The sequence below is a fragment of the Mesoplodon densirostris genome, chromosome 2 (assembly GCF_025265405.1).
Source record: "Mesoplodon densirostris isolate mMesDen1 chromosome 2, mMesDen1 primary haplotype, whole genome shotgun sequence".
Taxonomy (NCBI): Eukaryota; Metazoa; Chordata; class Mammalia; order Artiodactyla; family Ziphiidae; genus Mesoplodon; species Mesoplodon densirostris.
Window position 1 is genome coordinate 132,050,268 of NC_082662.1, and position 24,888 is coordinate 132,075,155.

General features: G+C 37.7%; 1 pseudogene; it reads left to right on the forward strand.

The window, feature by feature from the left end:
* Window positions 1-6,004: 6,004 nt before the first annotated feature.
* LOC132476134 (ferritin light chain-like) lies at window positions 6,005-23,334 on the forward strand (annotated as a pseudogene).
* The last annotated feature ends 1,554 nt before the right edge of the window (window positions 23,335-24,888 follow it).

Here is a 24,888-nt window from a genome sequence, read left to right on the forward strand (position 1 = left end):
GTTTTCTTCCAGGGTACCAGATTGGAAATGAGGCACTGGTCTGTTCTACCCTCAGATTATCCCGAGGATTATCTAGTCTATTTTTAAGCACTAGAGTCCCCTATCAGAAAAACTCACCCCATGTTTAATTACTTTGATTTCTTCTCTGCCTCTTCTCCCACATGGTGAAGTCATTTACGGAAGAAAAACCAGCTTTTTCCAACTTTGCATCATCACATATTCTTCCCAAAGCTACTATTTATGGAACAAAATTTGGCTACACTTTGTAAAAATCTAGTTTTCTGAGCCTTACAAATCTTAACAGTTAACCTATTGCCTCCTTTGGAATTTGGAAAAAAAATTATTTTGAAAATGAATAGCTGAGATTTGACATTTTTGTGTTTTGTGATTTTCTCTTCCCCTAAGAGAGAAGTGAGTAGGAATGAGAAACACATACATAAAGAAAAAACAAATTATCTTGCTGCCTTTGCATGGTTATAATTTATAGGAGGCCCTTTTCAACAATAATCTATTATCAGAATCAATAAAAATAAGCTCCATGAAGGCCAGGCCAGGATATTTGTCTCTTTTTCAGCAGATTGCAATACAAACCACATTCATGGATATGCTTCTTCATGATCTTTGTAATACTGTAACAGCTGACCATTTCCTCATGCCTCTTCACCTTAACTTAAACCTGGTTTTTCACTAATGACCTCACATTTCCTTCTCTATCACTTGGTTGTCGACCTCTTTTCCAACTCCAACTCCAACTCGCATTTCACTCTGGAACCAAAGGAAGACTCACACCTTCCTGCTTTTTAGTGGTACCTTAAGGTCATTACCATATTGTGATCAACCTGAAGAACAGCCAGACAATTGTTATTGCAGAGCCATCTGAGAGTTTGTAGCTCTAAAAATTAACTAAGGACCACATTTGTCAAAAATACCCTAGTTTAAGATTTTGGTAATATAGCAACAGTAATTCCGAAGTCATTTATGACGATCAGTGTGGGAAGCACCCTCCTTCGGGAAGATCCTTTGCCATACAATACACTTTCCCTGTCAGGTAATAAGGAAGCACGACTGTGGAAATTAAACTTTTGTGGAAAGAAATACGTGGCTTCGAGAAGGCTTGAAGTTCATACATTTTTCTTGAATTAGATTCCCCATTAATTACATTACCCACAGAGAGGTAATTATCAGAATTATGTAAGCAATTAAGGAGATGCTACTCCACATTCTTTCAGCTTGTTGACCTTTCTCACTTTATTTCATGTGGCTATCTGAAACATCAGTGATTTACATGTCTTTCTTTTTTTTTTAACAGATTTCTGTGTGTGTGTGTGTGTGTGTGTGTGTGTCCCCATGATGAAAACATCATGAAAATAAAATATCATGAATAGACTCTTAAGAAGCAGAGTCTACTTAAAGTCCTGGAAAATGTGAAAGCACTAATATTCATGGACAACTCTACACTCTGAACGCTACTCCAAATTTTATTGATCTCTATTTTGTCTAGGAGTTTTTCAAATTTTCTACCATGATCATTTGTTAGTTTTATAATTACATAATAAAGGCATTACATCATACAATCTTTTTTTATCCATTGCAGTTTTAAAACTATTCCTTTCCTTGTCCTCAGCAGATATGTCATAGATTATTAGTACACAAGCAAAGACTTTCAATGTAACAGTACTTTATAGTGAGAAGAACTATACTGAGCTATCTCTATCCTAAGACAATGCACTAGGAAAGCACTAGGAATTCTTAAGCACTAGGAATACAGAGACAATCAAGGGGCAAGTTCCTTGCCTTCGAGTATACATAATCATTATAGCAAATGCTTAAATAGCACTTAGTATATAACTCACCACAGCAGTCTTATTATACTCCTTTTAAATAGGTGAGCAGAGGAAGCCACAGGGAAGTCATAGGGTAAAGCCAGAATTTGAACCTAGGTAGACTAGTACACTGTCCACGGCTTTAACTACTCTGATAAATAAATATATATATATATATATATATATATATATATATATATATATATATATATATATATAATTCCAAGTATTCTGAAGTTACAAAACACTTATCTACCAAAACTCAAAAAGGAGCACACAAAATTGCATAGAAAATAAACATGTAAAAGGTCATAAATAAACCACAATATAACCTGCTCCACATAATATACTGACTGCAGTGTCCTGGGCCTCTCCCATCCTTAGGTAGCTGGAAATTACAACAAAATAATACTTTTCACTTTTGGAAGCCACACTATCTCTCATACCAACCAACTAATTACTTCCTTATAGAGAATAGGAAATTAACCTGAATATCAGAAAAAAACCATATATATATATATATATAGCATTACTGATGTAGAATCTTTATTTAAAGACAATAACTTCAATAGCAGAGGGAACTTTACCACTGCAGGCTTCAGATAACCTCTATATTTCTCAGATTTTATGCTAAATCAGAAAATGCCATATTGTGTCTGAAGCTATTTTTTCAATAGTCCATTTTCTTAAATGGAGTAGCAAAGCAGTAAATACTGAGGAACATTTTGGCTCCCAAATCCTAAAGCCATTCTGATTATGCCTGGGTCATCACGGGGACATCATCGGAACTACCAGAGGACTGGCAGAAATACCAGTGGTCTAGCCAGCTTATAAATTAGAAATTATACAGAATCCAATTTTATTTTTTGTTAAGTAATTCCTATGAGGTTTTTGGGATGTCAATGTAAAGTCCTTTGATGTGTAATCTTTATCCATTAGATAGGGAACAATGCCAATCCCCATCATAAATACGTTCCCAATCTGACACTGAAAATCCACTCTAGAGCATAGGACCTGCAAATAGGATATGAATCACACACATCCATCCACTCATTCAGACAATCCACAAATATTCATTTTTAAGTCTACTATATGCCAATAATGTACCGGGCTCTAAGATGCTAAACCATGCTAAATGCTGAAACAGACATACTCAGTTCTGGCCCTCCTGGAACTTATGACCTACAGAAGTGCCTTCATTGTAAATGGTCAGGACTCAGCCAATGCTATTATCATCAGCAGGTGACCAAATGATAGAGCTTGCTTTCTAAACAAGCTCCACACTCTTTGCTTTCAACATTTTTGCTTTCCTTCAAGCCACATAATCCAGTGGTCAGTTTCTCCCAGTTAGTGAGGTTTGGGGAAAATGTACCCAGTGAACAATTCCTTGTGGCCTCACTCTTTCCTCACACTCTCCTCTGTGCTCTTGAGCTAAAGAGACCTGGATTCAAGTCACTTGCTCTAACCTTGTTATTTTAAAATAGGGCTGCTCCTGCTTTGAGGATTTCCACGGGATCAACACAGTAGCAAAGCGGCACTGAATCAGAAGCAGGTAAATTTCAAAATGACAGCTCTAAAAATATCCACTCTCCTTTTGTTCTCCTCCTATCCCTTTGCTCTGAACACCTCTGCTCTGAGGCTTTGCCTTTACCCTTCTCTGATTACTGCTCCAAAAGGGTTTCCAAGAACCGGGAGTATTTATGGTTTCACTTGCTCCCAAGTCCTTGGTGGAAAAGGATGCTTGCTTTCTGATTCTTACTAATTCCACACTCACATTGTTAACACAAAAATCATCATTTTAAAAAAAAATTTCCTCAGCTTCATATTTCATCTGGGCCAATACTGAAAGAATATTTTCAAAGAAACAATATCCTCTCTCCTTTGCTCTTCTGAGTTTCACGTTTTTACCTCCAGTCTCATTTTCAACCCTTATTACGGGATGCATCACCAAAATAGAAGAAAGTTCTTTCTGCTTTCCCTGTACCAGCCAATTATTCTACTTTGTTCTGTCTCTAACGAACAGAATGCGAAATCAACACAAAGCCTGATTATGCGACCTCTTCCAAGGGAAAGGTCTGAGAGTTGTCTATTTACTAATGAAGCTCAGTGTGTATTAAGGGTTGACTGAAGCAATCATCAGGAATTTTCATCCCTTAAATTAGTGTTTTCCACCAGATGCACATCGTTCATTTCAGATAATATAACTTTTAAGTTCAGGATACAACTGGACAAAAGAAAAGAAAAAAAAGTAACCAACACAACATTTGCAGTAATAACACAGTAACAGCTATCATCCTTCCCTGAGGAATTCAGCCTACTTTATGGACACAATTTAGTACAAACTCATAAGAAAGCTAACAAAGCCCAAAACCACTTCACAAGAGTGTAGAGAGGTAAAGGTCAAAACTTATTACTGCCAGGCCCAGCAGACAATGGCACCTACCCGAAAGAGCACAGGACGGGAAAACCTGGAAGCCTGTGTTCCAGTTTTGGTTATTCCTGTAAGTATTGGTATGATCTGAGTGAACTCAGCCTGCCCTGCTTTTTCCGTTTATAAAAACCTACATCATCCTCTCATTAGAATGAAATGCCACATCTGAAAAGTTGCAGATCTCTTTAGGAAAGAAACAAAACTCATGTTTCTAACCAAAATGGAATAATTCAGTCAATGGAGACATAATAAAAATCTGCCATAAAGCAACTGTTTACTTGAAATCTATCTTTTGTGGTGTATTTATATGGGTAAGGAGTGTAAGGATATCATAAGTAGAGTTACCAATTCTTCCAGATATCAAGGTCATTGAGTTCATATTCCAACTTTGACCTTGACCCAGGCTTACAGAGATGTAGCATGTGCCAATACCTCATATCCACCATACATGGGAGAAACAAGGTATGCAGACAGATCTTCTTCTAAGTATCCCATATGTAGTGGTTTTAATACAAGGTCTCAGATTCGTTGCCATTCTTCACATCCAGATGTGGGCATTTCCCCTTGAATTTGGGCAGGCTTTCCATGGCTTCAAACAATAGAGCAGGGGTCAGTAAATTATGGCTGGTGGGCCAAATCTAGGCCTCTACCGGCTTTTATAAATGAAGCTTGATTGGAACACAGCCATGTTCCTTAGTGTATGTATTGTTTGTGTCTGTTTTCACATCACAGCAGCGGAGCTAAGTAGTTGCAAAAGAGACTGTATGGCGTGTAAAGCCTAAAATATTGACCGTCTGATACTTTATGGAAAAAGGTCTCCAACACCTGCAATAGTATAAAGTGATGCTATGTAACATCTAAGACTAGGTCATAAAAGGTCATGCACCATTTGCATGATTCTCCTGGAATGCTTCAACCCTGAACGCTCATTCTTGGGATACTCTAGCTTGAATCCTAACTACCACGTTATGAGAAGTCCAAGCCACATGGGCAGCCATCTGTAGGCACTCCAGGCAACAGTCCTTGTTGGGCCCAGTCTTCAAGTCATCCCATCTCAAGGGCCAGACATGTGAATTAAAATTATCTAGATGATTGCAGCCCCAGCCATTTGAATCCTCATGAGCTGAGGTTTCAGACATCAGTCACAGAGTAGAGACAAGCCATCTCCTCTGCGTACTGTTTGAATTGCTGACCCACAGAATCTGGGCACATATTAAAATTTTTGTTTATTTCACCACTAAGTTTGGACTTCTTTATTATGTAGCAATAGATAACTACAGCACTGTGTCTGTACACAGGAGATCTACATTTCACAGAGCACATACTTTTAGATGTGAATGTTGACTGCTCAATTTCTAAGAAGAACGTATACACACATATAGGTACAAAATATTTATGTATATGTAAATATTAGACCTATATAAACTAATCTATATTATCCATAAAATGAGGGGCCCTTGATAATGGCTAACATTTCTTTTCAGTATTTATTGTGTTCCAAGAACTGATAAATTCTTGCATTGTATGAATTTTCTTTTTTAACCCTCATAGCAACTCGCTGAGAGAAGTAATGTTATCTCTATATTATAGATGAGAAAACTGAGGCAAAAACAGATAACATGCTCAAGAGTACTCAACAAGTAAATTTTAGAGTCAAGATTGGAACCCAAGTTCTCAAGGTTTAGATCCCTTACTCTTAGTCACCAAGCTATATACTGAGTAAGGAGATGAAAGCTGAAGCCATTACCTCATGCTCAAGAAGTTAGACAGAAACTTAGCAGGCATGGTTGAAAGAAAACAGGACTTGGAGTCGTAAGTCCAGAGCCTGAGTTATGAAATGAATTCTCTCATCTAGATATAGGTTTGTTTTTAGAAAATGAAAAAGATCACTGCATATTTTGATGGTTAATTTCTGTACTTAATGATTACAAAAGAATGGAATTTTACCAGGGAGCTATTTTGCAATGACATAACTTATTGATTCAAAATCAAACCTTTATTATAAATTCTTGATTCAAAAGCAAATCTTTATTAAGTCTCCGTTGCATCAGAAGTCTTTCCCATTCTTCATTTCTTTTAAAACCCTTTCCTGTCTACTCTTGGCCAAAGCTTGAAGCCTAATTTAACATTTGGAAATAAAATAATGAAATAGTCATAACACAGCAATTCCAATGCCTACTGAAATGGAAGCTCTAAATAATTTTTCAGATAATTTAGGAAATTAAAAATATTTACATCATAGATGCAAAGAGAGAAGTTACTTGTGTAATAAAATAAATGGTGAGACAAAAAGTTTCTGGTCAAGTAGATTTGTTTAAATATGAACACTAATTTGAGCTCTATCCCGGTGCTAAAACCCAGTGACAGGTTGCATACAGTTTCTAAAGGGATAGTTCAGTGCATTGGGTCAAATTCATGCCATAAAATGTGGTATTATTAGTAGTACTAGAAGACAGAGTGTGACTGTCTTCTTTGGGACATAGATGAAGACCCCAAGCTAGACAATATCAAGGACAAGTTATGTAGAATAAGATATTATCTCAGTCCTTGGAACATGTCATCCAGGATTGAACAAGAGATAGATTTATTATGAAGTACATGAAGCCAGAGACAGTAAGCAATGAGTGGTAGTTGGTTAAAATAGACAGGTTTTAGAAGTAGAGGCAGGGATGTAGAAAACAAACTTAGGGTTACCAGGGGATTGTGGTGGGGAGGCTAAATTGGGAGACTGGGGCTGAAATATACACACTGCTATACATAAAATAGATAACTAATAAGAACCTGCTCTTCTTATTAGCACAGGGAACTCCACTCAATACTCTGTAACGGGCTATTTGGAAATGACTCTAAAAAAAACTAAAAGTGGATATATGTATATGTATAACGGATTCACTTTGCTGTACACGTGAGATTAACACCACAACACTGTAAATCAACTATATTCCAATAAATTTTTTTTAAAAAAATAGGTTTTAAGAACCATAGTCAGGGAGCAGTGTGGATTGGAAAGACCTGGCAAGAAATATTTCTGCATCCTCAGACAATGCTCCCCAAGCTGGCTATTGCAAGGGTGAGCATTTAAGAGATCTTTGACCTAAGGAGGACATGAGATTAACAACCAACCCCAATGTGCATGAATTATTCTCCTCTGTGTTATCAGAAATCAGATGGCATCCTAGAGCAAGGGTCAGCAGATCTTTTCTGTAAAGGGTCAGATAGTAAATATTTTGGATGTTGTGTACCATATCTTTCCGTTGCAACTGCCTATCTACTGCTGTAGCACAGAAACAGCCATGCACCATACGTTAATGAATGGGTGTGGCTGTGTTCAAGCAAAATGTTATGTACAAAACCAGGAGTCAAGCGAGATCTGATCAGTGGGCCAGAGTTTGCGGACCCCAGTTCTGGGTCAGTGTTCACAGCTGAATGAGTCATGAGGCCTTAAGTTCCAGTTCTCATTGTACTACTTTCTACCTGGGTGAACTTGGGTTCATCCTTTTATTTATATGGGCCACTATATTAGTCAAGCTTCTCCAGAAAAACAGAACCAACAGCATGTGTATACAATGTGCCCATATATATTGATAGATATAGATATCAATATTGATACCTAGATCTATATCCATATCTATATAAAGATAGAGAAAGAGAGAGAGAGATTTTAAACAATTGGTTCACACAATAATAGAGGCTTGGTCAATTCAAAATCTGCAGGTTAGGGTGTCTAGAGACTCTAGGAAGAGTTGCAGTTCAATTTCTGTAAGTCTTCTGGCAGAATTCCTTTTTGCAACAGGGAGGTCAGTCTTTGTTTTATTAAGAGCTTCAACTGATTGGATGAGGCGCACCCATACTATGGAGGATAATCTGCTGTACTCAAAGTCCAACACCAATTTAAATATGAATTTCATCCAAAAACACCATCACAGTGACTACCCTGGTGGCGCAGTGGTTAAGAATCTGCCTGCAAATGCAGGGGACACAGGTTTGAGCCCTGGTCTGGGAAGATCCCATGTGCCGTAGAGCAAATAAGCCTGTGCACCACAGCTACTGAGCCCGTGCACCTAGAGCCCATGCTCTGCAACAAGAGAAGCCACTGCAATGAGAAGCCTGCACACCACAACAAAGAGTAGCCCTCGCTTGCTGCAAATAGAGAAAGCCCACGTGTGACAATGAAGACCCAACGCAGCCAAAAATATAAATAAATAAATAAATAAATAAATAAAATTGTAAAAAACACGAAAACACCATCACAGAAATATCCAGAATAATATCTGACCAAATAACTGGGCATGGTGGCCCAGACAAATTGACATAGAAAATTAACCACCTAAGCCCTAGTTTTGTCATCTTTTACTGAGAAATTTGACTTATCTGAACTATTTTGATAACTAGAAGATACCGTCTAGAGGTAACACCCTCAGGTTTTTACATGGTAGGCAGCAGAGGGAAAGAGCCCATTTGTCCAGTCAGATGACACCTAAAGATAAAATTCTGTCTTCTCTTTCCAACCCACAAGGATGAATGCCAAAAATACATCACTTATATCTGCTTTAGCTAACATAGGATAGGTCTGGAACAGACCTATGCTCCCAGTAAGCCTCATGAAATGCTATTTCATTAAGGGGAGACTTTACTTGCTAAGATTAGAAGCAAAAGAGGGTGGTGGATGAAACACTGCCCAAGGATATAAGTTCATGCAAGGAAGCAGGAGAGAGAATGGGTATCCGAAGATGTGCACTCTAAGCCAACACTAATTCCACAGCATCAGGTTATAATTCAGGGAGCACAACTGCTGGGGTTTATTTCCCCCTCTTTTCTCCCCCAAAGAGGGACAAATCAAGCATACTGACAAAGGAAGAGCATTAGTCACCACAGATAAATTCCTTTTTAGAGGTGATCTTGCAAATAATTTGGCTCAGTGTAGACTATGATTTGGTTCCAAAAACCATAAGCTAGAGCATTTCATTCCAGGTCCCTCCTCAAATATCCATGATAGGTAGAAATTTGGCATCAGTAGTCCTTGAAATCTCCCCAGGTGATTATAATATGCAACCAGGGCCGAGAATCTGGAGATGTAGAGAGAATTTAAATTGAACTTTAGTTAAACAGTAACACGAGCTCTGACTCTACTGGCTGGAGCTAGAAAAGGGATTTGCATTTACTGGGATGAGAAGATAAAGAAAACCAAGGAGTAAATCAAATGCTTTACACCTGTGCTTAGCTAATTGTTACTCAGATAATTCAGACAATCTTACAGCACCTGAACCCTGAAATTCCTTAGTTCTGTTTTAAAAAAAAGTAACTCTTCAAGTAACTGAACTCTGAGAATCATGTAAATCATAAAGAAAAAGAAGAAATCTTATTTTTTGAATTAGTTGATTTCATATATACTGTTTCACTTTCATGATGTTAATTAGTTAGCTTTCTTTCCATTTTATGTTTGAGGAAAGTAAGGCTTTAAAAATCTCAGTAATTTTCTCAAAGTCACTTGTTAAGGGTGTGGTAGGGAGCATAATGGCTCCTAAAAATGCCCTCACCCTAATCCCTAGAACCTATTAATATGTTACCTTACATGGTGAAGAGGACTTTGCAGATATGGCTGAAGTTATAGACCTTGAGATAGAAAGATTATCCTGGATTACCTCATGGAACAAATCTAATTGCATGAGTCCTTAAAAGTAGAAAACCATTCCCAACTGTAGAAAGAGAAAGAGAGAGATGTCCTAATAGAAGCAGAATCAGAGAGATTCAACATTTTGGGTTTTGTAGGTGGAGAAAGGGGACTCTGAGTCAAGGACTACAAGTGATCGCTGGAAGCGGATAAAGTCCAGGGAACAGAAACACCCCTAAGAGCCTCCAGAAAAGAATGTAGCTCTGCCAACACTTTTTTTTCTTTTTTAACCATCTATATTGGAGTAGAACTGATTTACAATGGTGTGTTAGTTTCTGCTTCATAACAAAGTGAATCAGCTATACGTATACATATATCCCCATATCTCCTCCCTCTTGCATCTCCCTACCGCCCTCCATTCCCGATCGCACCCCTGTAGGTGGACACAAAGCACAGAGCTGATCTCCCTGTGCTTTGCGGCTGCTTCCCACTAGCTATCTATTTTACATTTGGTAGTGTATATATGTCCATGACACTCTCTCACTTCATCCCAGATTACCCTTCCCCCTCCCTGTGTCCACAAGTCCACTCTCTATGGCTGCGTCTTTATTCCTGCCCTGCCCCCTAGGTTCTTCATAACCATTTTTTCTTTTTTTTAGATTCCATATATATGTGTTAGCATACGGTATTTGTTTTTCTCTTTCTGACTTACTTCACTCTGTATGACAGTCTCTAGGTCAATCCACCTCACTACAAATAACTCAATTTCACTTCTTTTTATGGCTAAGTAATATTCCATTGTATATATGTGCCACATCTTTATCCATTCATCTGTCGATCCTGCCAACACTTTTACTTTACTCAATTGAGACCAATGTCAGACTTGTAAGGTAATAAATTGACATTGTTTTGAGTCACTATATTTGTGGTAATTTGTATGAAAGCAATAAAAAACTATTACAGGGGTCCTATAGGAGCCAGGCTATATATTTATACTTAAGTATTTCTGAAATGAATTTAACCTTGTGATTGACAGCAGCTTCCAAGGGATTCCACCACACACCTGAGGCAAAAGCAGCCTAATACAAAGCAGTGACAGCAGCAGGTCACTGCCCCACACTTGGGGTAGAGGGGGACTTGATCTACTGTAGCAGCAGCATAGCCTGAATGGGAACCCATCCTCCTGTGGCACTAGTCCCATCAACATTAGTCTAATCTGCTAGCACCTGCTGCACCAACAGGCCCAACATATACAAACCCTCCAACTCAGCAGCATTAAGTGAGCCAGACTCAGTGTTTCCTGAAACTCATATCCAATGGCACTGGAAAGCCCAGATATCACCTAATGTTATGAAAACATAAAAAAAAACAATAACAGAAGACTGGGAACTTCAGAAAGAAAAGGGGAACAATGGAATGGGTGAAAACAAATGGGGTATATATAAGAGAATATCATTAGCCTCATGAGTTTCTTAAATACTATATAATGGTCAAAGCAAATATTATGACACCATCTGATGTGGTTCTCAATGTAGAGAAAGGAAATACTACAGAAAATCATACTTTAAAACTGGGGAATATTAAGAGACTAAATGGAAGTAAAATTTTGGAACTTCACTTGAAGTAATAAAACACTGATTCCAGTAGGCTATGGTAAGTTACATATGTATACTGTGATGCCAAAAGTAAGCACTAAGAAAACTATACAAACAGTATACACAAATGATTATAAATAAATTAAATTAAAATGGACTTATTAAAAAATGTTTAAGTAACCCACCAGGCAAAATAAGAGAAACACAGGATTGAGAAACTAAGGTAAAAGACAAAACAAAAAATAAAATGGTAGACCTAATCTTTAACATAGCAATAATTACATTAACTGTAAATGATCTAAATAACCAAGTCAAAGACAGAGATTGGAAGAGTAGATTAAAAATTCACAAGCATGATCCAACTATATACTGTCTATAAGAAGTTTACTTTAAACATCATGATATAGGTAGTTCAAAGTAAAAGGAAGATAATGATATATCATGTGAATGTTAATCAGAAAAAGTAGGAATGGCTATATTAATATCAGATAAAGTAGACTTCAGAGCAAAGGAAATTATTAGGGGCAAACAGGGTCATTACATAAAGATAACAGGAATAATCCACCTAGATGACCTAATGATACTAAATGTGTGTGCACCAAACAACAGAACTTCAAAATATATGAAGCAAACACTGAAAAAAGTAGTAAAAGGAGAAAATTTTAAATCTACAATTATGATTTGAGACTTCAGCACAGCAATTTATAGAACTACCAGAGAGAAAAATCAGCAAGAATATGGAAGAAATGAAAACATCATCAATCAATAGGATATAACTGACATTTAAAGAACACACTCAGTGACAGCAGAATACATATTCAAGTGTCCATGGAATATTCACTCATATACTATATACTGGGTAAAAAGAACCTTAGCAGATTTAAATTGTAATGTGCCTAAGTGTTGGATGCTAAGACTCAGAGGTTTTCTTATTTCTTTCATTTATATATTCATAAAAAATTAGCAGATTTAAAAGAATTAAAATCATAGAGTATGTTCTCTAGCCATAATGGAATCAGACTAGAAATCAATAACAGAAAGACAACAGGAAAGTCTTCAATCACATGAAAACTAAACATCACAATTCCAAATATCTCATGGGTAAAAAAAGACAGCATCAAGGAAATATTGTTTAATGCATAGAGTAAAAGAAAATGGAGATATAACAGATCAAAGTTTGCAGAATGAAGTGAAAGCAATGCTGAAAGGGAAGTTTATAGCACTAAATTGGGAAAGAAAGTGTTTCAAAGCAATAATCTAATTTTCTATATTACAACAGTAAAAAAGGAAGAGGAAAAAAACACTAAACAAGCAGAAAGAAGGAAATAATAAAGATGAAATAGAAATCCATGAAACTGAAAACAGGAAAATAGGGGGGAAAATCAATGAAACAAAAGGCTGGTTCTTGGAAATAAACAATCTAATCAATAAAGATCTAGCAAAACTGATAAAGATAAAAAGATGGATGGCACAAATCACAGGTATCAGAAATGCAACCAGGGATACCATGACATATCCTGCAGGTTAATAAGGGACAAGTTGTTATGAACAAGTCTACACTATAAATTCAAAAATGTAGGTGAAATGGGCCAATGCTTCTACGCTCAAAACTACCAAAACTCAGCCAAGATGAAATAGATAATCTCAATTTTCCTGTAACCATTAGAAACACTGGTTTTTCATTTAAAAACTCCCAAAAGGAATATTCAGGTTTAGATGTTTCACTTTTACCCAAGACATAAAGAATTAACACCAATTTTACATGATTTGATAAGAAAGAGAAGTAGAAGGAACAGTTCCTAATTAAATTTATGAAGCCAGTATTACCTTGATACCAAAACCGGACAGGGATAGTATAGAAAGAAGAAAACTACAGACCAATATTTTTTATGAAATTGGCTGTAAAAATCCTCTGCCAAATATTAGCAAATTAAATCCAGAAATATATAAAAAGAATAATATACCATGACCAAGTGGCATTTATTCTAGTTATGCAAAGTTGGTTAAATATTTGAAAATCAAACAATATTATCCACCATATCCAATAGATTAAAGGGAAAAGTCATGTGATCCTATCCAATAATGCAGAGAAAGCACTTGACAAAATCCAATCTCATTCATGATTTTAACAAAAGAAGAAAAATGAACTCCAAGCAAACTAGGAATAGAAAAGGAACATACTGAAACTCATAAAGATGATCTACAAACAACCTATACCGACATTATATTTAACTGTGAAAGACTGAATGTATTCTCTGTAAGATCAGAAACAAGGCACGGATATCTGCTCTCACCACTTTTATTAAATATATTACTGGAGGTTCTAGTAAGAAAATAAAGCAAAAATAAATAAATACATACATTTAAAAGTTAAATTTTTAAAAAGTTCATTTAAAAGATAAAAGGACTATTCCTACTATGTTGAATAGGAAGGAATATATCCTACTGAATGTTGAAGAGTAATATATCCTATTATATTGCCTAAGGAAAAGTAAAACTCTCGGTGTCTGAAGAGGAGATGATAATCTAAATGGAGAAAATACCAAGGAATCCACAAAAAGCTTGAGAAATAATATTAGTCTGTAAATGTTTTAGAGTACAAGATCAACACAATTTTATCACATTATATATTAATAACAAATGTGTAGAAGCTTAAATTAAAATATGTGATGCCATTGACAACTGACCTAAATAAATACTTAAATACAAGCCCAATAAGATATTTATAGGACCTCTATACTGAAAATTACAAAATGCTGATGAAGAAAACATTTAAAGTCCCAAACAAATAGGGAGACATACCTTGTTCATGGATTAGAAAACACAACATAATAAAGATGTCAATTCTCCCCAAGTTAAGAGGCTTAACACAATTACTCTTAAAATGCCCTCAAGGTTTTTGCGGATATAGACAAGCTTTTTCTAAGATTTATATGGTAAGAAGAGGCTGAAGAATAGCTAAAACAATTTGTAAAGGAAGATTAAAATGGGAGGAATTAATCCACCCAATTTCAAGACTTTGCAGCAATTTTGGAGGGTAGATACATAGATCAATGGAATGGAATAGAGAACCCAGAAACAGACTGACATAAATACATTTAACCTGTTTTTGACAGCAGTGCAAAAGCTATCAAGGAAGAATAGACATTTCAAAAAATAGTACTGAAACAGTTGGACATCCCTCGACAAAAACAAACAAAAAATGAACCTTAACCTAAACCTCCACACCTTACACAAAAATTAAATCAAAGTGGATCATAGTCTTAAATGTAAAAGCAGGACATTTTTTGAAAAAAAAATAGGAGAAAATCTTTGGCATCTAGAACTAGGTGAATAATTCTTAGACTTGACACCGAAAGTATGATCAATAAAAGCAAAAACTGATACATTGGATCTCATCAAAATGAGTTAAAAATGCTTCATAGAAGATCCTTTTAAGTGGATGAAAACTCAAATTACACAGTGGGAAAACATATTTGAAAATCCCATATGAGACAGATGACTTGTATCTATAATATACAAAGAACTCTCCAAACAACTTAAAAAAATCCAACTAGAAAATAGGCAGAAGACAGGAACAGACATTTCATGGAAGAGAATATACACATGGCAAAGAAGCACATGAAAAGATGCTCAACATCATTAGCATTAGGGAAATGCAAATTAAGACCATAATGAGATATCAGAGAATAACTAAAATTATAGTGACAACATCAAATGCTGGCGAGTACGTAGAAAAGTTATATCACGTCACTGGTGGGAAAATAAAATGGTTTAGCCACTCTGAGAAACAGCTTGACAGTCTCTTTTAATCCTAAAAGTAGATTCACCCTACAATGCAGTAATTGTACTCTTGAGCATTTATCCAAAAGAAACAAAAACTTAATTAAGTTCCCACAGAAACTTACACATAAATGTTCAGAGCAGTTTTATTTATAATAGCCAATAACTGGCAACTACCCAAATGTCTTTCAATGGATGAATGTTGAAACAAATTGTGATAAAATCTTATGATAGAATACTACCGAGCAACGATAAGGAACAAATTATTAATATATGCAAAAATTAAAATGAACTTCAAGGGAATGATGCTGAAGAAAAAATTTTTAAAAGCCAATCTCCAAAGATTAAGTAATTCATGATTATGTTTACATATTATTCTTAAAATAACAAAACTGTGGAGATGGAGAACAGATTAGAAATTGCCAAGGGTTAGAGATGGGTGTAGAAGGTACAGTGGGGAAACTTTGTGAGGTTTTTGTGGTCCCAGTAGAAATAATACAGCACTCTTGGTTTTAATCCCTAAAGATGTTTAAAAACAATTCCTAATAAGAGTTGTCCAGATATTTAGTAATGGCAGCAGATTACAGGTATAGCTCCCCAACATGACAACTTCAAAAGAGATTGTACTAATTCAATGCATATGTTAATTTTAAAAAGGCCAGTCACAGTACTTAAATGGTATATATCTTAACGATATTATTCTAAGTATCTAGCTATACCAGATGGACTAGCAGGATTTTCTGTCCATTCAATCTTATTTAAGACAGTAAATCTTATAATAAGAGAGTTAAAAAAAGAAAAAGAAAAAAACAACAAACCTCAACTACAGTTGGGTATTCTCATAGGAAGATGAGGTGAAAAAAGTAGCAGTGGTTCAAAAGCTTAAGCAGTGGCACCTAAATTTGGCTGCATATTAGAATCATCTGAAGCACTTTTTAAAAACCCTCACACTGACTGTTGGTCATCCTAGACCAATAAAATAACTTTAAATCTCCTCAGACGATGCCAGTGTCTAGCCAGAACTGAGAACCAGAGGACTAAGCAGAAGGGGATGTTTCTACAAAGATTTCTTAACAATAAGTCCTTTCACCCAATCAGATTTACCTTCCCACAAAGGGGTAAAGAAGGCTAGATGTTGTCCATACTTGCTTCGCTTTAATTAGCACTTGTGACTTGCCCAAATCCTAGATCATGTTTCCCCTAAATTTCATGTTATTCCCTAAGTTTTTCAAATCCAGGGCTAAGGGGTTTGCCAGGATGAGATTTTAAGTGTTCCCACAGGGGAAGTCCCTGGCAAACCAGGAAAGTGGTCACTCTACATTGAATTGTAAAGTATCCTAAATAACCCTGCCACTGCTCCCAGATACTAGTCTGTGCCAATCAGTGGAGAAAAGGCATTCTCCATTACTACCACGGCAAATGCTGCTGTACTTGCCTTGGCTACTCCCTATCTTTTCCAGGCGTCACTCCCCTTAACCTGCTGGTGGACGCTTTGGCAGCTGACAAGGCAGATATTTTTAAACTTTAAGGTGAATAAAAATCATCTGGAGGGCCAGTTATAACAGAGATCACTGAGCCCCACTAGAGTTGCTGATTCCATAGGGCTGGGATAGGGCCCTAAAACTTGAATATCTGACACATTATCAGGGGATGCTGGTAAAGCTGGTCAGGTTGTTACTGAATGCTGGTTCGTGTGTCTGAAGCACACTGAGGCCAAACAAACCTAAAGGTTGGAGTCTGGAGAAGAGAAAGGTTTATTGCAGGATCGAGCAAGGAGAGGGGTGGTCCGTGTTCCAAAACCCCTGAAATCTCCAAAGGATTTCAGCAAAGCATTTTTAAAGGCCAGGTGAGGGAGGGACATCCCAGGGCATGTGATCAGCTCGTGCACAATCCTCTGATTGGCTGATGTTGAGGCCACAAGGCAGGTAACCTTATCCATCCTTAGGTGCCAGAAGGTCTGGGGGCTACATGCTCTTGATCATCAAGGAGTTCATTTCTTCCATTGGGTGGTGGTTTTTAGCATCTGAAAACTCAAGAAATATGCCTGAGATACTATTATCTGAGTACTTCAGAGAGAAACTACAATAGAGGATATGGTGGATGGGTCTGTCCTAGGAAGGCCCCATAGGGTACTGCTTGGTTACAAGGTGACCATACTTTGAGAACCACTGCTCTAGTGGCTTGGAATGTTAGGAAAGTAATGGAAGAATCCCTTCCCAGATCTAGATTCTAGTATCACCAGCTATTTTGGTGGGAGGAAGGGTAAGTTTTGTCCTTGCTTGGACTTCTTGTTCATTTATATCAAAGCCTATTTGAGGCAGTGCGTTCGGCAGTCCTGGAGATCTGTGTTTTGCTTCAACAGTGTTTGGAATGAACAGACCCAGGGACGCTCCTTGCTCCAGCCCCCGACCACCCTCCAACCTTTTTTCCTTTCGCAACCTTTGGAATCAGACACTCAGCTATCCTCAGCCTCCAGGACAGGCCAACACCAGTTTTTGAGCTTAGCTCCTTATCCCTGATCAACCACGAGTTCCCAGGTTCGTCAGAATTATTCCACCGAGGTGGAGGCCCCCGTCCACCGCCTGTTCATCTTGCATCTGTGGACACTTACCTCTCTCTGAGCATCTATTTCGACAGCAACAATGGGACTCTGGACAGTATGGGCCACATTTTTCGCCAGCTGGCTGAGGAGAAGTGTGAGGGCGCCCAGCGCCTCTTGAAAATGCAAAACCAGTGCTGCGGCCGCGCCCTCTTCCAGGATGCGTGGAAGCCTTCTCAGGATGAGTGGGGTAAAACCCAGGATGCTGTGGAAGCCGCCATTCTTAGGGAGAAGAATCTGAACCAGGCACTATCGGATCTGCGCGCCCTGGGTCCTGCCTTGCAGACTCCCAGCTCTGTGACTTCCTGGAGAGCCGCTTCCTGGAGGAGCAGGTGAAACTCATCCAGAAGATGGGCGACCACCTGACCAACCTCCGCAGGCTGGCTGGTCCGCAGGCTGTGCTGGGCGAGCATCTCTTTGAAAGGCTCACCCTCGAGCCAAACAGGAGTCTCTGAAGTCCAGCCGCATCTGAGGAGACCCTCTGGCGTCAGAGCTTCTGCCTGAAGCCCCGCTCTGAAGCCACTAGGCAGCTTTGTAACTGCCCTGGAGCCCTCTCCCAAGACTTGGACCAAATGGAAACAATAACGCTTTTTGCAGAAGGAAAAAAAAAAGCCTATTTGAAATACAAACAGAATAAAGCGAAAAAAAGAAATATATACATATATTCACGTTCTTTTAACATATGAATTGCCCCACTTTATCTGTGTGAAGTAAGTTTGTTCCAATTATTGGGCTGGTTCTCAAGCTTTGCTGCTCGTTTGAATTACCTAAAGAGCTTTGAAGAAAAACATTGGTGTCTGGGTCCCAGCCCCAGAGATTTTGATTCAGTAGGTCTAGGCAGGAGCCTGGGCACCGGGAGGTCTCAGAGTTCCCCAGGTGATTCTAATGTGCAGCAACTTTGTGAACCACCTCTTGGCTTCAATGCAGCTAGTCATCAGATATTAAATCTAAGACACATGGACTACTAGTGTGTGAGCTCTGTCGCTAGGTGTATTCCATTTTCTTCCTCCTGGAAGATTCATGCCAGGGAAAATGATTGATAGTTGTGTTACTTCTCTGAAATGGATGGAAATTTCCAATTAGCGTGAACAGGGGAGGGCGAATGGGTGAATGCAATAAGGTGTATCATTTACATATTGCCCTATGTGTATGGCTAGAAGCTTTTGCAACTGAGGTCTGCCCTACTTTTCATGCTAATGGTAATGCTTGTCCTCCTAATGCAGGTGTAAACCTTATAAGCCCATAGGTAGACAGCATCACAAAATATTTACCCCTCCCCACTGGCCCACTCTCAAGCTTCACTCCCCTTCCCCAATACACAAATGTACATCAATGCACTTGAGACCAATACCAACATACTGACCTTCAATTCTTCTACTTTGCAGCTTCCCTCTTATCAGGAGATGTCAGCATTTAGTGCAAGGACAAATGCTTGCCTCTTGAGGAGTAATGTAGACAAAGCCTCCAAGAGACAAATAGCCCTTAGGGAGAGGGAAATAGTCTTTCAAAAAGGTTGATGCCCAGAGGAGGCGTTTTCAGTCATCTCAGCTTAGAGGTCAAATATCCAAAATTAAAAAGGTTAAAAAAAAAGAAGAAGAAAGCAAGGAAGAAAAGAAGGAAACAATTTTCTTATCTCATAGTAATAAGGCAGTTTTCCTTAAAAAAAAGACTCAAGCCTTAAATTCTCTTTCCTAATCAAAATGTGCTTTTCCATCTTTAGACTATTCCTCTTATATTATATCGTGTATTATTCATGATGTTTAATTCTTGAAATAGCACATGGCTGAAAACAGAAGCTAACCTCTTGTTCACTATGAATTAAATCTTCTTTTCCTAGGACCCGTCTACAATGTACAATTTGGGGTTGGCCAACATAATTATTTTCTCTGAAATACGTTACAGCATTTTGCCTTTTCAATATATAGTTATACAATACATTGTTAACACAACATATTTAATATAGTCAATATAGTAAATACAACTATAACACACATGATATGATGTCACTTTGGTGATTTTCTTCATCCATGTAATTCTGAAATTTGACAGTATAGTTTTCATATTCTAATGAGCTGAGTATTACCTTTGCAAGGATAGAAAAATAAAATAAATTCATAATATTCTTGTGTGGTTTGCCCCTGGGGTGGATTACCATAATGGGGGGATATTTGAGCCTTTCCCCAAGTCATTAAAAATCCTCCAGCAAGCAGCCCCTTGTCCTCTCCAGGGAGTGGGGGGAAAGGATCTTTAATCATAATAATCCTGGGGGGAGAAATCTCGGAAATAAGACATCTGCTTCTGTGCCTTGTTGTTTTGCAGAATAGCAATGATTGCCTTAGCAGCTTCTATTGCCATATGTATACAATAAGTAAATGAACATAAAATTGAATGAACGCATAAAAGAAGGATAAACCCACCCACCTTAACAACCCCACTCTCTCAAATGCTGTGCCCCGAAACATGAAAGAAAGAATCACGGGATCATAAGGATTAATAAAATAACAGTCTCTGTTAACAATATTGACAGGAGGTATAAGGATAATTTGTCTGATGTGGGACCAACAGCTTAACTAACTGCTTAATTCTTTTTTTTAAGGGCAATTCATTCATTTATTGTTTAAAGATTGCAAGACAACATCTGAATTTTTGTAGCACAATTTAAATGTTTTACTTTTTTGATAAAGCAGAGTATAATAGCAAAAACAATTAGTTTCCAGTAATATCTATATCTCTATTCAGAATTAAGTCTTCCACAGACATGTAACCTGGAAACAAAAGCCTGTTACAATAAGCAAAGCTTCAACGGAGTGGCTACTTTTCAGGCCAGGGAAAGGTTCATCCCTATAGGAGGATGATGTGCTATGTAAAATGGCTGCAAGGTCACAGCCTTGAGGGCGTTGGAAGTCTAGTATCCTATTCCACATTAAGTAGTTCGGGGAACTTCAAACGTCCGTTCATCTGCAACCAAGCTGGCAACCTTTAACTGATATTTCAAGCAGGTAAGAAATAAATGAAAAGAAATCCCTACATTGATGTTCCTTGATTTACACTGTTAAATGGTTCATTAACATGTAATTCTGGCTAAGAATTACATTTGAGACTCCTTGCCCAGATTTTGGTGAACAGTACAAATCTTTCAGAAATTCATGTTTTCATTAATCAATAATTTGTCAGCTAGGATACGTTCAGGCATCAGCTACAACTTCAAAATAGGTGCACTGCCTCAGCGCTTTGGAAAGACATAATCTAAAACACTAATAGCAGACAAAATATCTGTTACTAGACAGCATAGGTGCAGTACAGCAAGACAAAAACATATTCATATGTGCCACGGACCAGCCTCAGAAAGAGGATTTCACCGCCCAGGGTCAGAAGGGACGGGGTAAGGAACTGAAGTAGCACCGTCGAATGGGGTCAGAAGGACCAAGACAACTGATGGTTGCAAGGCAAGTTTTATTATGCTACAGTTGCAGATTATATAGACTAGAAAAGGGAAGGTTGCCAGACGGTGGTTTACATGATCTAATGACTGTCTCGGCTCAAGGTTAACTTCCCTGGGAGAAAACCCATAAACCCAGAATCATCCAAAATAACCTGCACGTGCAGGGTGGAGACAGATTTGCTTGTCTCATTTTCCATTCTTTCTGATTTCTGGGCCCTGGTGATTTATCTCCCATGGAATGGATCAAGGAGGGGAACAAGTAGGGACAGTCCCTTCGAGCAGTGGCGGCATGCCTGGCATGTCTGTAGCCTGCTCTCAAGGCTGACTGCTTCCCACAGGTCCCCCTTTTTTATTTTTTAATTTTTGCTGCAAAATAATTCCATGAACCTTAGTGCCGAGAGTAGTATACTGTTGCATGAGGATACGAAACAGACATGAGAAGATTATTATCAATAATAGGCAAATTATGGCCAGGGTAATAAATCCTGACAACCCTCTAGTAATCCACGACTAAGGGTTTAACCACTTTAAATGATCCAGTAAACTTTGAATTACATCTTCTGGTGAAATATCATCAAGATGTGCATTTTGTATATCCTGAATTTCAGCATTTAATTTCTTAAGATCAAGACTAATATTATCTGACCAAACACTCAGCAGATGCATTTCTACTTCTTCCCATTCCCAAATACAGTCATTGTACTTGTAAGGAATAACACAAATCCACGTATACTTTGCATGACAAGCTAAACGCATCCTCAATTTTAATGCTGCCATCTGATCTCCAATCCTCAAAATTGCATTTTTAAATTCATCTAACTTGTTATTAATCTGTAAATCTATGTGACTTTGTAAAGATTAAGCAAGACTGGTATTTTGAGATAATTGATTAGCAAAGTGAGCATGATTAATACTCTGTGAAAGAGCAAGACGGGCAGTAGCCGCAGTAGCAGACAGAGCAGCCAAGGCAAGTAAACTTACTATTAGCCACCCAATAAAGCATCTCCTTCTCTGTAAGGCTTTAGAGAGTTCCACCCATGCCTGTACTCCAGTATCTTCATACCAAGGTTCTCTCAGACGTACAGGCACCATAACATATATGGGTTGCCTTAGTATAAGCGCAGATTGTGTTCCTGCAGAAGGGAACATACAACTGCTAAAAATACAATGAACACAGCTAATATTATATCCTCCTTTGGAAGAATTACCAATGTTAATAGAACCAATCAAAAGTGTATATGGAGGAGCAACACAAGTTATAACAGGTGTATTGGAATAAGTTAGAGCTAGTTTCCATATATCCCAGTTCTTTTGAAATGTGATAAACCTATCTATGATGGGAATAGAAGAGAGAAGAATTGACCTCTTGGTATGATCTGTAGTACACCATATTTGGTTATTATTCCAAGATGCATTGCAACATTCAAAATTGGATCCAGCAAAGTTAATGGTCATAAAAGGAGGAAATTGAGTTTTTGATTTTCTGTTAAGAATAGTAACCTTATGTCCAACTATAAGTATCCCTTGTCCTCCAAGAAAATGCTTCATACAGAAATAATTTCCTGAATCTTCACCTGGAACCTTGGCTATAGTAATAGCGGAATCCCGAAGTGGTGAGGCATATGAGATTCGACCTCTAATATTAATAGCTTGCCCATTTTTATACCAAATGATGGTATCCTTAAGATCCTCTCGTCGGCTGGTAGCCGGGCCTGTAAGAGTAATGTTGGTTCCTGTAAAATGAAGGTTCATGAAAGCAAAACAGTGTAATAAATGAGTGATAACATGTTTAGTAGCTTCTCGGGTCTGTGCTGTAGCACAGAGGAAACCAGAATAAGTATCAATAGTGACATGAACAAATTGTAATTTCCCAAAAGACGGGATATGAGTAACATCCATTTGCCATAAATGACTAGGTAATAATCCACGAGGATTAACACCATAATGTGGAACAGGAAGGTGAGGTAAGCACTGTGGGCATTGCTTAACAATTTGTCGGGCGCCTTCACGAGTAAGGGAAAATTCTTTGCGTAACGTAGCCGCCGACTGATGGTGTAAAGCATGCGATTGCTGTGCTGCTTGTGAAGCAGTTTGATCATAATTTACCATAATATGAGGGTGTCCAGGACATGGACCATGAGTATCAACAGTATGAAGATAATGAATGCAATACCTTAGCCATTCTTGACAGCATGACGAACGGAAAGGAGGAGGACGGTAAATTGGGATATGTCCTGCTTTAGGGAAAAGAGATTGAGGAGGAAGAGGAACTTTAACTTTATTTTGGGGAGGAAAACGCACAGGATAAAGATCACGTTTAGATCGAGTTAAAACATCTGCAGTCGCATTAAGTTTAGACAATGGACCAGGCAAGTTAGAATGAGCACGGATATGCAGAGCTGCAACACGACCATCGTGGGAACGAATAAGCTGTTGAAGCAAACGAAAAGAGGATGATAATTCAGGGTCATTAGTATGTCCTCTGGTCGCAGTCTCCAGAAGAAATAATAAGCTGATAAGATATTTACTATCAGAAAACAAATTAAAAGATATAGAAGGCAAATGTTTAAAAGCCATAATGACAGCATACAGTTCAACACGTTGAGCTGAAGTCAAGGAAGTTTGTTTAATGAGCTTGGTTCCGTCGTCAATGATTACAGTAGCCACTCCTGAAGAAGAACCGTCTGTAAAAACCAAAGGTACATGAGGAATAGGCTGTTGCCTAATTATAGAAGGAAAGATGTAACAGTTAACTTTGTCGAATTGGATCAATTTATCAGCAGGGTAATGGCATTCCAAGCTACCTGAAAATCCTGCAAGAGCAAGACCCCATTCATTACTATGTTGAAAAAGCCAATTTTGTTGACTAACTGAATAAGGGATAATAATTTGAGAAGGTTCTATACCCAGAAGTTGTAAGCATCTAGTTCTACCTTGCATTATTAGCTTACTACTAAGTTCAAAATAAGGGTTAATCACCTTAGAGGATGTAGTTTTCATATGAATCCATTCAATAATTCCAACAGTTTGCCAGAAGATGGCAGTAGGCACATGAGGTGTTGGACAAGCAATTAAAGAAATTGGCAGGTGAGTATGCATTCGAGTTAATTGTGCAGAGCTGATAGCTCTATTAACTATTTGTAAAGCTTGAAGTGCTTCTGGAGTCATAGAGCGTGAAGTAGAAGGATCTGAGTCACCTTTAAGAATATCAAACAAAGGCTCTAATTGAGCAGTAGTAAGTTTTAAGGAAGGCCTTGGCCAATTAATATCTCCAAGTAATTTTTGAAAATCCTTTAATGTTTTTAAATTATCAACTCGAATTTGCAGTTTTTGAGGCCTAATGGTAGTGTTATCAATATATTTTCCCAAATAGAAAAATGGAGATTGTCTTTGAATTTTTTCTGAGGCAATGACCAAGCCAAATGATTGTAAGGATTGTTGTAAAAATTGAAAAGCAGTCTCTAATAAAGAAATATTATCTGTGGCTAAAAGTATATCATCCATATAATGTATGAGATATAACGTTGGAAACCTTTTTCTCACAGGAGTTAAGGCCTGAGCCACATAGTTTTGGCATAATGTAGGACAATCTGCCATGCCCTGA